The sequence below is a fragment of the Hibiscus syriacus genome, unplaced genomic scaffold (assembly GCF_006381635.1).
Source record: "Hibiscus syriacus cultivar Baekdansim isolate YM2019G1 unplaced genomic scaffold, ASM638163v2 tig00110328_pilon, whole genome shotgun sequence".
Classification (NCBI taxonomy): domain Eukaryota; kingdom Viridiplantae; phylum Streptophyta; class Magnoliopsida; order Malvales; family Malvaceae; genus Hibiscus; species Hibiscus syriacus.
In genome coordinates, this window is record NW_024062685.1 from 2,329,846 (window position 1) to 2,341,120 (window position 11,275).

Below are 11,275 nucleotides of genomic sequence, written 5' to 3' on the forward strand. Positions count from 1 at the left end.
GTAATCTTATTCCCGCTGGTAATCCTATTCTCACTGGTAATCTTACATTCCGAGAATCAAACGCACCCTAAGAATATCTTTCTTTTTTCTTATAGGGTTTATTTTTTTCTATTTTTTTAAATAAGATTAGAATTATAATTAGATTTAAATTTAGAATTAGAATTTATAAAGAAAAAGAATTTTTATTTTTATTTTTTTATATTCTTTTAGATCATAGATTCTAAAGGCATTAAGAGAATTTTCTTTTCTTCTAGTAGAGTTTATTTTTTTTCTTTTCTTTTAAATAATATTAAAATTAGATTTAAAATCTATAAAGAAAAAGAATTTTAACTTTTGTGATGGTTATTAGTTTGAAATTTTTAAATTTTATTTTGAGAAGAGAAATGTAAAGTATTACATCAGCATTTATCAATAACGGTTGATAAGAGTGATCATAATAAAGACAAATAATAAATTGCATTTTTATGAAAATAATAAATTAATTTAAGTTAAATATGTTCCAAGTCCCTGTATTCATTGATTTGGAATTTAGTCTCTTTACAATTTCAATTTAAAAGCTTAGGTCTAATTGTTAACACCGTTAAAATAGATTCACTTACTTCACTAAATTAATGTACAATGGTTAGCGCTTTTGGGTTTTAGGGCATTCTAGTTTTTTATTTAGCTTATTAAATAGTCTGATTTTTTATTTTGGAGAATACGTTAAATATTATAGTGAAGCTAGAATTTGTCACGTTGAAGTGATGAATTCTAATAAAAATATTTTTATTTAAACTCATCATCTCAAAGTGATAAAATCTAATAAAATATAATTTTTTATTAAAATTTATCATATTGAGATAAAAAGTTTGAATAAAAAATATATTTTTATTATACACTGTAGAAAATATCATAGATCCCAAAATAAAAATATATATGCCCTATTTTGTAATTTTTTTGAGCTATCCTATTGGGAAAAAAAATCACGTTTTTGTTGAATTAGAGAAGTCTAAAACTTTAGAGGTTTATGTTGAAAACTTCGATTTGAATTTAACATTATTAACAATTAGGATGATTCTTCGCCGCTTGACGAAAAGCGATGAGCACTACTAACGACGAAAACTACTAACGACGAGCACAATTAATTTAATTTATAAAAATTTAAATTCTAAAGGACTCAACGTATAATTATAAATTATTTAAAAAATTAAAGATAAATTATTTAAAATAAAGGGTAAAGTATATCGGTGAACACCTAACTATTACCCCTCTTTCATTTTGACAAATAGTTTTGAAATTTTCTCAATCATGTCACTAAACTATTTAAATGCGTTCAATTAAGCAACTTTCCATTCATATTTAACGGAGAAGATGACGTGGCAGTTAAAATATTCGGTATAATTACACATTTGGTAACTATTACTTATATATTCTATCAATTTGGTCCTAATTTTAATAAATTAAAATAAACTTAACCCTCAAATCAAATGGTGCCATGTATAATGACCCAAAATTTAACTTTTTATTTTAATTTTAAAAGTTACAACATATTCTATATTTATAACAAAACATTTTTCTAAAAAATTGAATAACTCAAGCAATAATTTATGATATTAAATTTAAAGAAAACTAAATTTATCGCCCTTTTGATATAAGTCAATCTCTTAGTGCAAAATTTTCCATACTAAGTCTACCGAGAATCTTATCAATATAAATTTTTATTAAAGATGAACATAAAAATTTTATGGTAGGGGATGAATTTTTAAATTTTTAAAGGAAGAATGTGTCAAACTTGAAAGAAATATACGTCACATTTTTCTATTAGAAATTTATTGGATAAAAATTTCTTAGTTTTACAGGTTAGACTATATCACCTTTTTCTAGTAGAATGTCGTTTATAAATAGTAGTAGGATAAAAATGTTGTCCAACGAACTTTATATGCATGGGCTAATCAACTATATTTTCCTTAAAACCAAAAGAGGTTATGGTACCATTGACGGGATGTTTCTGAAAACCATAAATGGAATTTTTAGTAAAAGTTTTGTTTTGTTATAAATATATAATATGTTGTAACTTTTAAAATCTTTTAAAATTAAAGATTTGAGGGCTAAGTTTATTTTAATTATTAAAATTAAGACCAAATTGATAGAATATATAAGTAACAGTGACCGAATGTGTAATTATACTAAATATTTTAACTGCCACATCAACTTTTCCGTTAAATATTAACGGCAAATGGCTTAATTGAATGTATTTAAACAGGTAAGTGACATGGTTGACAAAATTTCAAAAATATTAGTCAAAATGAAAAGGGACAATAGTTAAGTGGTCACTGGTATAGTTTACCCTTTATTTTAAATAATTTATCTTTAAATTTATAATTAATTTATAATTATATGTTATCCTTTAGAATTTAATTTTTATAAATTAAATTAATGATGTTCGTCGTTAGTGATGCTCATACTCGTCGCCGTAGCATTTTCCTAACAATTGAACCTGAATTTAACAATTCGTTTCTATTTTCTTAAAATTTTAAATTAACGGAACAGAATGAATAAATTTCTGAAAATAAAAACAGAATGATCAAGTTTCAAATGTGTGAAGAGTATAAAGACCTTACACATAATTTAACGATTAATTTATCATGGTATATTTTAACCTACACAGAAATTGTGGTAAACTCTTAAAAGTTTTTTATGTTCACTTGGTTTGATGATATTGACAAGTAGAGATGAACATTTGTCGGATTTTAATCCGATCCGGATCAGTTTTTATTCGATCCGATTTTTTTTCATAGAAAAAAAACCGGTTTATAAAATAACCGGTTCGGTTTTTAACCGGTTTGGAGGGCCGGATATCCTAACCGGTGTAACCGGTTTCGGTTTTAAAAAACCGGTTTTTTTAAAAAACCGGTTATAAAAAAACCGATTTTAATATTCCAGATTACTCATAGGGAACCGATTCCCCCCAAAGGGGTACCGATTCCTCACTGAATGGTTTGGCTCCGAGATTTCCAGAATGCTCGGAGGGAACCGATTCCCCCATAGGGGGTACCGATTCCCCCTATTCAACGGTCGAAATATTTGAATTTTACACTTAGGGAACCGATTCCCTATGAGGGTACCGATTCCCCCACGCTCCAAGCATTTTTATTAAATGTTTTCACACTTAAACGGCTATATTATCTTCATTAATTATCACTAAAGTTCAGAAGTGATTCAAAGTGTATTTAAGCAAGCTTAGAAGCCATTGATCAAAGACAAGAAACATCAAGCAACTAGAATCAAGAGAGAATCAAAGAGAAAGCATCAAACCTCAAGTTCAATAAATTTAAATACTTAATTGAAATACTTAATTAACTCAACATAATTGAAATACTTAAATACTTCCAAGTTTGATAAATTCAAATACTTAAAAACTTCCAAGTTCGATAAATTCAAATACTTAAAAACTTCAAGTTCGATAATTGAAACAAAGTTTACGATAATTGAAATAAAGTTATAAAATAAACTACATTGCCATCTCTTCTTCATCATCTTCGCCTTCTTCGTTTGGAGGGGATATTCCAAGTTCGACTTCTTCAATGTGTAAGTTTGCTTCCAAATCGGTATCAATTGCATCTTCTAGGGTGGTGATATGTTGCTTACGAGCCGCTCCATCCAAATAATCCTTTAAACAAATGCATACTTCCACCGACTCGGGACTTAGTCTTGATCTCCGTTGCGATATAACCCTGCCACTAACAGAAAAAGCGGATTCCGAAGCTACCGTAGAAGCTTGGACGGTTAGTAAATCACGGGCCATGGCGGCTAGAATCGGAAATTGTGCTTCCTTTTCTTTCCACCAAGCCAAAATATCCAAACTTTCAAACTCTTCAAATGTCATTTTTGATAGAAAATCGCATGACATATAATTTCCCAACTCGCTACTTGGGGTGGTAGTACGTGATCGTTTGGATTGGGAATTTACAAGAGTGTTAAAAAGATTCAAATTTATGTTACTTGGACGTCTACTAGATGATTCCGCATTCATTCTCATTTGATCGTGTATTACACTACTTGATCCGTATTTATTTAAATAAATTGCAAACATGTCTCGAAAACATTTGTTAAAATAATTTATTTGGTTTTGGATAAAGTTGGGTTCATCATCGGTTAGATTAAAAGCAAACGCAATTTGTTCAATTAGTGTTTCAACCCCCACCAACATTTAACGTTGGGTTTAAAGCGGCGGCACAAGTAAAAATGGGGAGAATCTCCTTAAAATATTTTAAAAGTTTTTCCTTCATTGCAAAGCCAATTTCTTGAAAAACTTCGGTTTCAAATTCAAAGTCATTTAGTCGGGTAGCCAACAAAAATATTTGATTAAGAACCAACGGGCTAGTAGGGTAATAAACACCGGATAAAAAAGTTGTTGCATTTTTAAAAACCTCAAGCAAATCGGTTATTTTGGCTATAGTTTCCCAACTCGAATCCGGATAAATGTTTGGGACATGACCCCTCTCGAAAAGCCGATCGTGAAATGTTTGCAATATTTCCCTTTGCCTTAAGGCAGTATGCATCATCATCCAAGTTGAGTTCCAACGAGTTGGACAATCCAAATTAGGACCCAAAGCTTTTTTATTAACGGACTTACAAAATCGTTTATAATCATTTAGTCTTTTGTTGTTGTTACAAAGAACCGATTTTATCATTGTTTTGAATTCTAATCTAATCGGCTCAATAACCTCCAAACCGGCTTACACGGATAAATTAATTATGTGTGCAACGCAACGGGTATGAAAAAACGCACCGTCTAAAATCGGTGAAAGTAATATTTTCAATCTTGGAACCGCGTTTGTATTATTCGATGCATTATCAAAGGATATAGAAAAAACTTTATTTTCTAATTTATAAAGACAAATTACCCTTTTTTAAAAGTGTAAATAAATTAACACCGGTATGCGGCTCACCGAATAATTCAAACGCGATTGTTCTTTTAATCATTTGCCAATTATCTTGATCTAACCAATGTGACGTAACGGCTAAAAAAGAATTTCCGATATTATGAGGAGAACTCCAAACGTCACATGTAAGCGACACACCATAACGTTGTTCTTGGAATCCTAAAATCATTTTTTCCCTCGCCGTACGCCACATTTTTATAGCATCTCTTCTAAGGGTAGTACGACTTACTTGAGTATAACGTGGTTGCATTAGTTGTTGAATTGTTGTCGTGAAATCTTCATCATCAAAGTGGTCGAACGGCAATGCTTTTGTAATCACGAACTTTGTAAAACGCTTCTCGTAATTTTTCGTTGTCGTAAACAAAAACACCACCTTGCGGTGTAAGATTCGATTGACTAGGATCCGATCTTGAGCGAAGTGCCTTGCATGATTTTGTCAAATGGTTCTTCAACGTTGTGTTTCCTTCCGATGCAAGAAACTTTAAACAAAGTTTACAACGCGCCCTCCTCGAGCCATTTGACATCTCACATAAATCGTAGTGATCCCAAATGTCTTTGTTTCGAGTGTGTTCGATCACTCTCACGACTTCAAGGTTTCCCCCGACGGAAGATTCAGCCGTGTTACTCATGATGAACAAAAAATTACAAAAGTAAGATTTGAGAGATGTTTAAGTGTTGTGTAATAAGATTTGAGGAATTTGTAATCAACCAAATACATCCCCAACCTATTTATACATGTTTAGGGTGGTAAAATAGTAATTTTTTAAAGAAAAAAAACGGTCACAAAACCCCCCCAACGGCTATATTAACGGCTAGTTTTTTAAACCCAGACCGGTTTTTTTTTTCGGATAAAAACCGATTTTTTAACCGGTTTTTTTCAAACCGGTTTTTTATCCGGTAAAAAAACCGGTCTAGGTTTTTTTCTCCAAACCGGTTAAAATAACCGGTTTAAAAAAATCCGATCCGGTTAAAAAAAAACCGGTTTTTCCCAAAACCGGTTTCGAATATTTTTTTCGGATATTCGGATATTCGGATTTTTTGTGCACCCCTATTGACAAGCAAGTCGGTTGTAGATGAAAGTGAAATACAAAGTAGTTTGCCATTAACTTACAAAAACACCATCAGACATGGTATTCCATTCATGTTCCAGCTCCTCTGCAATTAATGGCAGCCATAGCAGAAGAAAAAGCTATAAACATTAAAGATGAAATGCACAGAGAGTTGCATGCAATCAGAAGCTCAATATAAATAACCTCGGCATTTCGCCGATTGCGGAATACCGTAATTGAATGTTCAGCTCAGTCGTGGGAGGGATGTGTTTCTTTGCAAAAAAAAATGCAATATGGAGAAACGCTTCGTTATTGCTTTCATACATGACTGGCTGCCAGAAAACATTCAGAGAGCAACTATGGTTCATAAGTCGAGCTACATTTCCAATGTTCTTCGAACTTATGATGACGGGAAATGGGATATCGAAATCTTCAGTGCTTTCAGTTTCGAAATTCCACTTGAAGGTTGCACTAGTTTGAATGATTTCGGATATTTGACGGTCAGAGAATATGTGAAGTATGCAGCCCCCTTTTCATCAACAACCTCATTTACGAACGACACAGGTGTGCTTTCCGCGTCCGATGTGAGATCAGGAAGAATAAATCCAACCCTCGAGACAGACCTTTCCACTTCTGAATCGATTTCCGAGTGGCAAAAGCAGCTGCCTGTCCTGGGATCCTTACCAATTTATTCTTTATGGACGCCTGATACCAGCGGCACTCCCATCGTTGAAAATGAAGCTATATGGGCATGGATTCTCTCAACAAGGGATCTCAGACCATCCTTGTATGCATGCATGAATCTATCATCTATGCACGCACGCATTGGCATACACACATACATGCACATGTGTGTTTGTACGATAAAATTTGCTAAGATGGTGAAATGATCCTATCAAGAGAGAGAAATGACACAAAACTAGATATTAGCAGCAAGCCTTACTATCTTTAATGGTTAGAGAGTAGGAAAGGTAACATGAAGTTTTCTAGTTTGAATTGATATTTCATGGTAAGAAAGTAGATGCATGAACAAAAACTTGTACAAGTACGAATCAACCATCAATGGCATACGAAACAATGGCAACCTCCAGTCGATGCATTGCAGATTCCGGTGTTGAAACTAGAAACAGAAGCAGGTTTGTATATGCAAAACTTTCACACTAGCCGCTAGGCCAATTGTTAGAATGAAGCTGACGACGTTCTACGAAGCTGATATTTTGGTTCTGGCGGTGGTGCATACGGCAGCATCTCATCAAGCTCCTAAGAACATAAAAATTGAAACCAAGAAAGAAGTCATATTTTATGCAGAAACACTAATGAATAAAAATATAAGTGATTTGGAGTCCATGAAGGTAGACGTCAGGAAATGTTAACAACTGCTACAAAAGAAGAAACATTTAATGGCAGATTTGACTGAGAATGGTAGAGGATACGAATCATACAATTGATGGTTCCGAAATGTTTCATTTATTGACTATGAGCAGTACCTTTTAACATTGTCAGAAAACAGATAGGATTTAGTAAAAGGTAGGATTAAGGTCGGAATCGGATGGTCACAAGTTCACAACTTTAGACCAGTCAAAATGACCAGAACAAATGTTGGATACTTGGATTCTCATAAGACACTAGACTAGCCAAGTTGAATGCATCAAACTTAATATATTGTGATCTACTCGTACAAGTAATATCTGCATACCAACTATGCATACAGGTTATCAAAGTAAAGGCATACGTATATCGGAAAATGACAACACGAAAATACTAATTCTGACAAAGAACTGGTTGAAAAACAATGAAGCTATTATACTTAAAAGGGAATGTTTTGAGCCGCTGAATTGTCAGGAAAGTGGCTTATAAGACAGATCTAACCTTCTGTTTCCTTAGCCTTTCGTTTTCCTCTTCTAGGCGTGAAACTTTGTTCTCCGGTTCATTAGTATAAGCCTGTTTAAAAACATCTTTCAGTTCCACTATGTAATTCAGAAAACGAGATCATAAAACATTTCAAAAAAAAAAAAAGGAAAGAAGATACATAAAAAGGAATGGTGTGATTGTCAATCACATTTGAGAGAGAGAAAAAAATGAAAGCCGACCTGCTTCCTTGCTCGAGAACGTGCTGCAGATTCCCTGTTCTTTATCATCCTCTTCTGTCTCCTTTCAACAGTTTTTTCAACTATGTCCTCAGGGGTACCTCTTTTCCTTCCAGATGGCTGAGTATCCGATAATGTTCCCAACAAAGGAGAAGGCAATGCCAACTGGTCCTCCGGGTAAGAGACATCCATTACACCAGTAGTCCCTATGGCTAAAGGCTGTGGCATAGGCTGGACAGGCATATAAACCCCCATCATACTTTGTTGTGGATGATGATACTGCGGTTGTTGTGGGTACTGCATCCACTGACCTTGCTGCACAAACTGAGCTGCAACACTTGAATCGACCCCACCAATAGGAGCACCGACATTTTCATCAGTAGATGCATCTGTAACAACTCCGGCATTCACAAGAAAATCCTCCAGCATCATTTCTCCAAGGGTAGGCTGCCTTTCTCTAGATTTATTTTCCCCATCGATTTTCCTGTGTTGAATATCTTTCCAAACCTCATCGCCGTCTTCTTGCTCAAATCATTAGTTAACGACAAATTCCCCTGACGCTGCAAAGGGGTTTGATTGGTCAATGCTGTTCCTTCAGTTTCTGTACCAAAAGTCTGGTTAGCCTCCAAGGTCCATACACTCTTGAGAAGTTCATCTAGGTTCATACTGTTCAGAGGTTTTCCCAAGTCAGACAATTGGTTTTGGACCTCATCCAAGGTGAGACTGTACATCGAATTTTCCCGTGTTAACTGCTGACATTGCAACTGTTTGCCATTATTGCCACTATCACCTTGAGACCCCATTGTCTGAATTCCCATGTAATCGCTTCTACTTAAGCCACTTTTGTTTTTCCAAATTAGGAAACATAAACTCTATGAAAGCTATATCAGTCTTAAAGTCCACCTGAAACCCACCCCAACGACCGCACACCTGAAGTTTACCAGTCGGCTCCAAAAATTAGAACCTGAAATTAAACCGACCGTTCATATCAACTATCTTCAGTCCAAATGATCCGAAAACATCTTTTCTCATATACGCAACAAGATACATGGAACAAAAGCAAATAACTCTCTACATATCTTAAGAGTAATTAACTTATCAGATACATTTTATTTCAAGAGTAAATGCATATATGCACAGGGAAGACCCCAAACTCCTCTCATCCCGAACCGGGCGTAGATAAACCAACCCGAGCCGCCAAAAACCTAATACCAAATCCCCTCTCAAAAGACCATCACAAAGTACCCATTTCATATATCTCCATCATTGACTTGTTCATGCATAAAACCAATGTCCAATGTGAAACAAAATAACACAAAAACCAAGCCTTTAAGGAGGAAAATCCACACTTTCTTTACAACCAAGAGATACCCATTTCATTTTACAAACTTTTACTTAGTTAAGATAGAAAGAAAAGTAGAAGAAGAAGAAGAAGAAGAAATTAAATAAAAGAATCAACATAAAAAGATAAAGGGAAAAGAGAAGACAACTAGATCTAGGGCTCTTCACTCTTGAATATAAAGAAAAAGAAAAGGAGAAGGCGAAGAGGAGGAAAAGGAGGAGGGCAGTGAGCTCTCTCTGAGAGAGATTGAAGCTTTTGTTGTGAAAACTTTTTGAGTTTCCAATAAGGTTTTTTCTTTTTTACTTGTTTGGGAGTGCTTTGAACATGTTTGACCCTGAAACACTGTTTTGTTTTGAGCTTATTTAAGCATTTTCTTCGCTTTCCAGACAAATCCATCTAAAAAATAAAAATCAGATCTCGACAAACACAAATCTGTCCTTAAATTTGATTTTGTTAACAAAGTGAAATCTAAGCATTAGTTAAAAAAATAATTGAACTCAAAATGACAAATTATATACTATTGGCATTCCTTCTCATTTATTAAGTTTATATTATGGATTTTCAAAAATAAAACTAAAGATAAGTAAAATATCAATTTTTATTTCGTTTTTGATATTTAAACTGTTTAGTTTAAATAATAATAATGATTGAACTCAAAATGACAAATTATATAATACCAACATTCCTTCTCGTTTATTTATGTTTATAATATGGATTTTCAAAACTAAAACTAAAAATACGTAAAATATTAATTTTTATTGATATTTAGATTTTATTATTTTAAATTATATCTAATATATAGTTTATATTTTAATTTAGTACCTTAAAAGTTAATAGAATTGTTAATGTAACATTTTATTTTTTCAATAATGACATGTTAATATCACTTTTTCGTTTTTAACAAAGAATATCTAAATGAAACCTAAATTAAATGTTAAATATGGGAGATGGGCGACGTTGATGACCTTGGACCAACGGGAACGGCCAGAAGAAATGGAAGACGGGCAGCGGTGGTGTGAAGAAAAAAGAGAGAGAGGGGGGCGCCGCACGGAGGAGGCTGGGTTTTGTGTTTAAAATAAATGGGTTAACTACAGTTTCAGTCCCTAAAATCTCTAGGATTTCCGAAATTAAAATTTTTTAGAGTTTAGTGACCAAAATAAAAGAGAAGAAAATAGTTGAGTGATGGATGGTTTGATTTACCCAATTTATAACATAAGGAGTTAATTCAATGAAGGAAAAAGTTGGTTAAAGAGTTACATTAAGTTCTTTTTTCGAGTTGAAAGATCACATTGATTCAAAAAATAAGATGAGGGCTACATGGTTTTCTTTAAAAAGTTCAAGGACCTCGAGTACATTTTTACCTTTATAATAATATGATCATAATTTTAGTTGTAAAAATTAGTATATGCCATATCAATTTGTTCATGATTCAAAATAACTCATATTTATCACATTTTAAATATTTGAGTCATGTCTCAAATTTCCTATTTTTTTATCCCCCGTCTCTGTTCATCATCTTCAACTAAAAATATTTGTTTTTTTTAATCTATTCTGTTCGCCACCTCAATCCACCATCTTTTTCAAAACAAAAACAATCTCTCTCTGTCATTTCTCAAGGACATTATATCAGTAAAATCCAAATAAAAGAGATCAAAACAAAAGACGACAAAAGCTAAAGATAAATCATGACTTCATCTTTGTCCTGCTTCTCCCTTCAAATCTCCTCTCACCTCATCAGTCCCTTTTTTTTTTCTCACTTTAGAGATATGTGCATGTTTGTAGTACTGTTGCTGCCCCCCCCCCCCTCCCCTTCCCCCTTCTCTCGTAGACGACATAATGATAAACTCAGTAGATTACACGTACTAAAATTCC

The 11,275-nt window shown here is 33.4% G+C and overlaps 1 pseudogene; it reads right to left on the reverse strand.

The window, feature by feature from the left end:
• Positions 1–7,153: 7,153 nt before the first annotated feature.
• LOC120118466 lies at positions 7,154–9,041 on the reverse strand (annotated as a pseudogene).
• Positions 9,042–11,275: the final 2,234 nt, after the last annotated feature.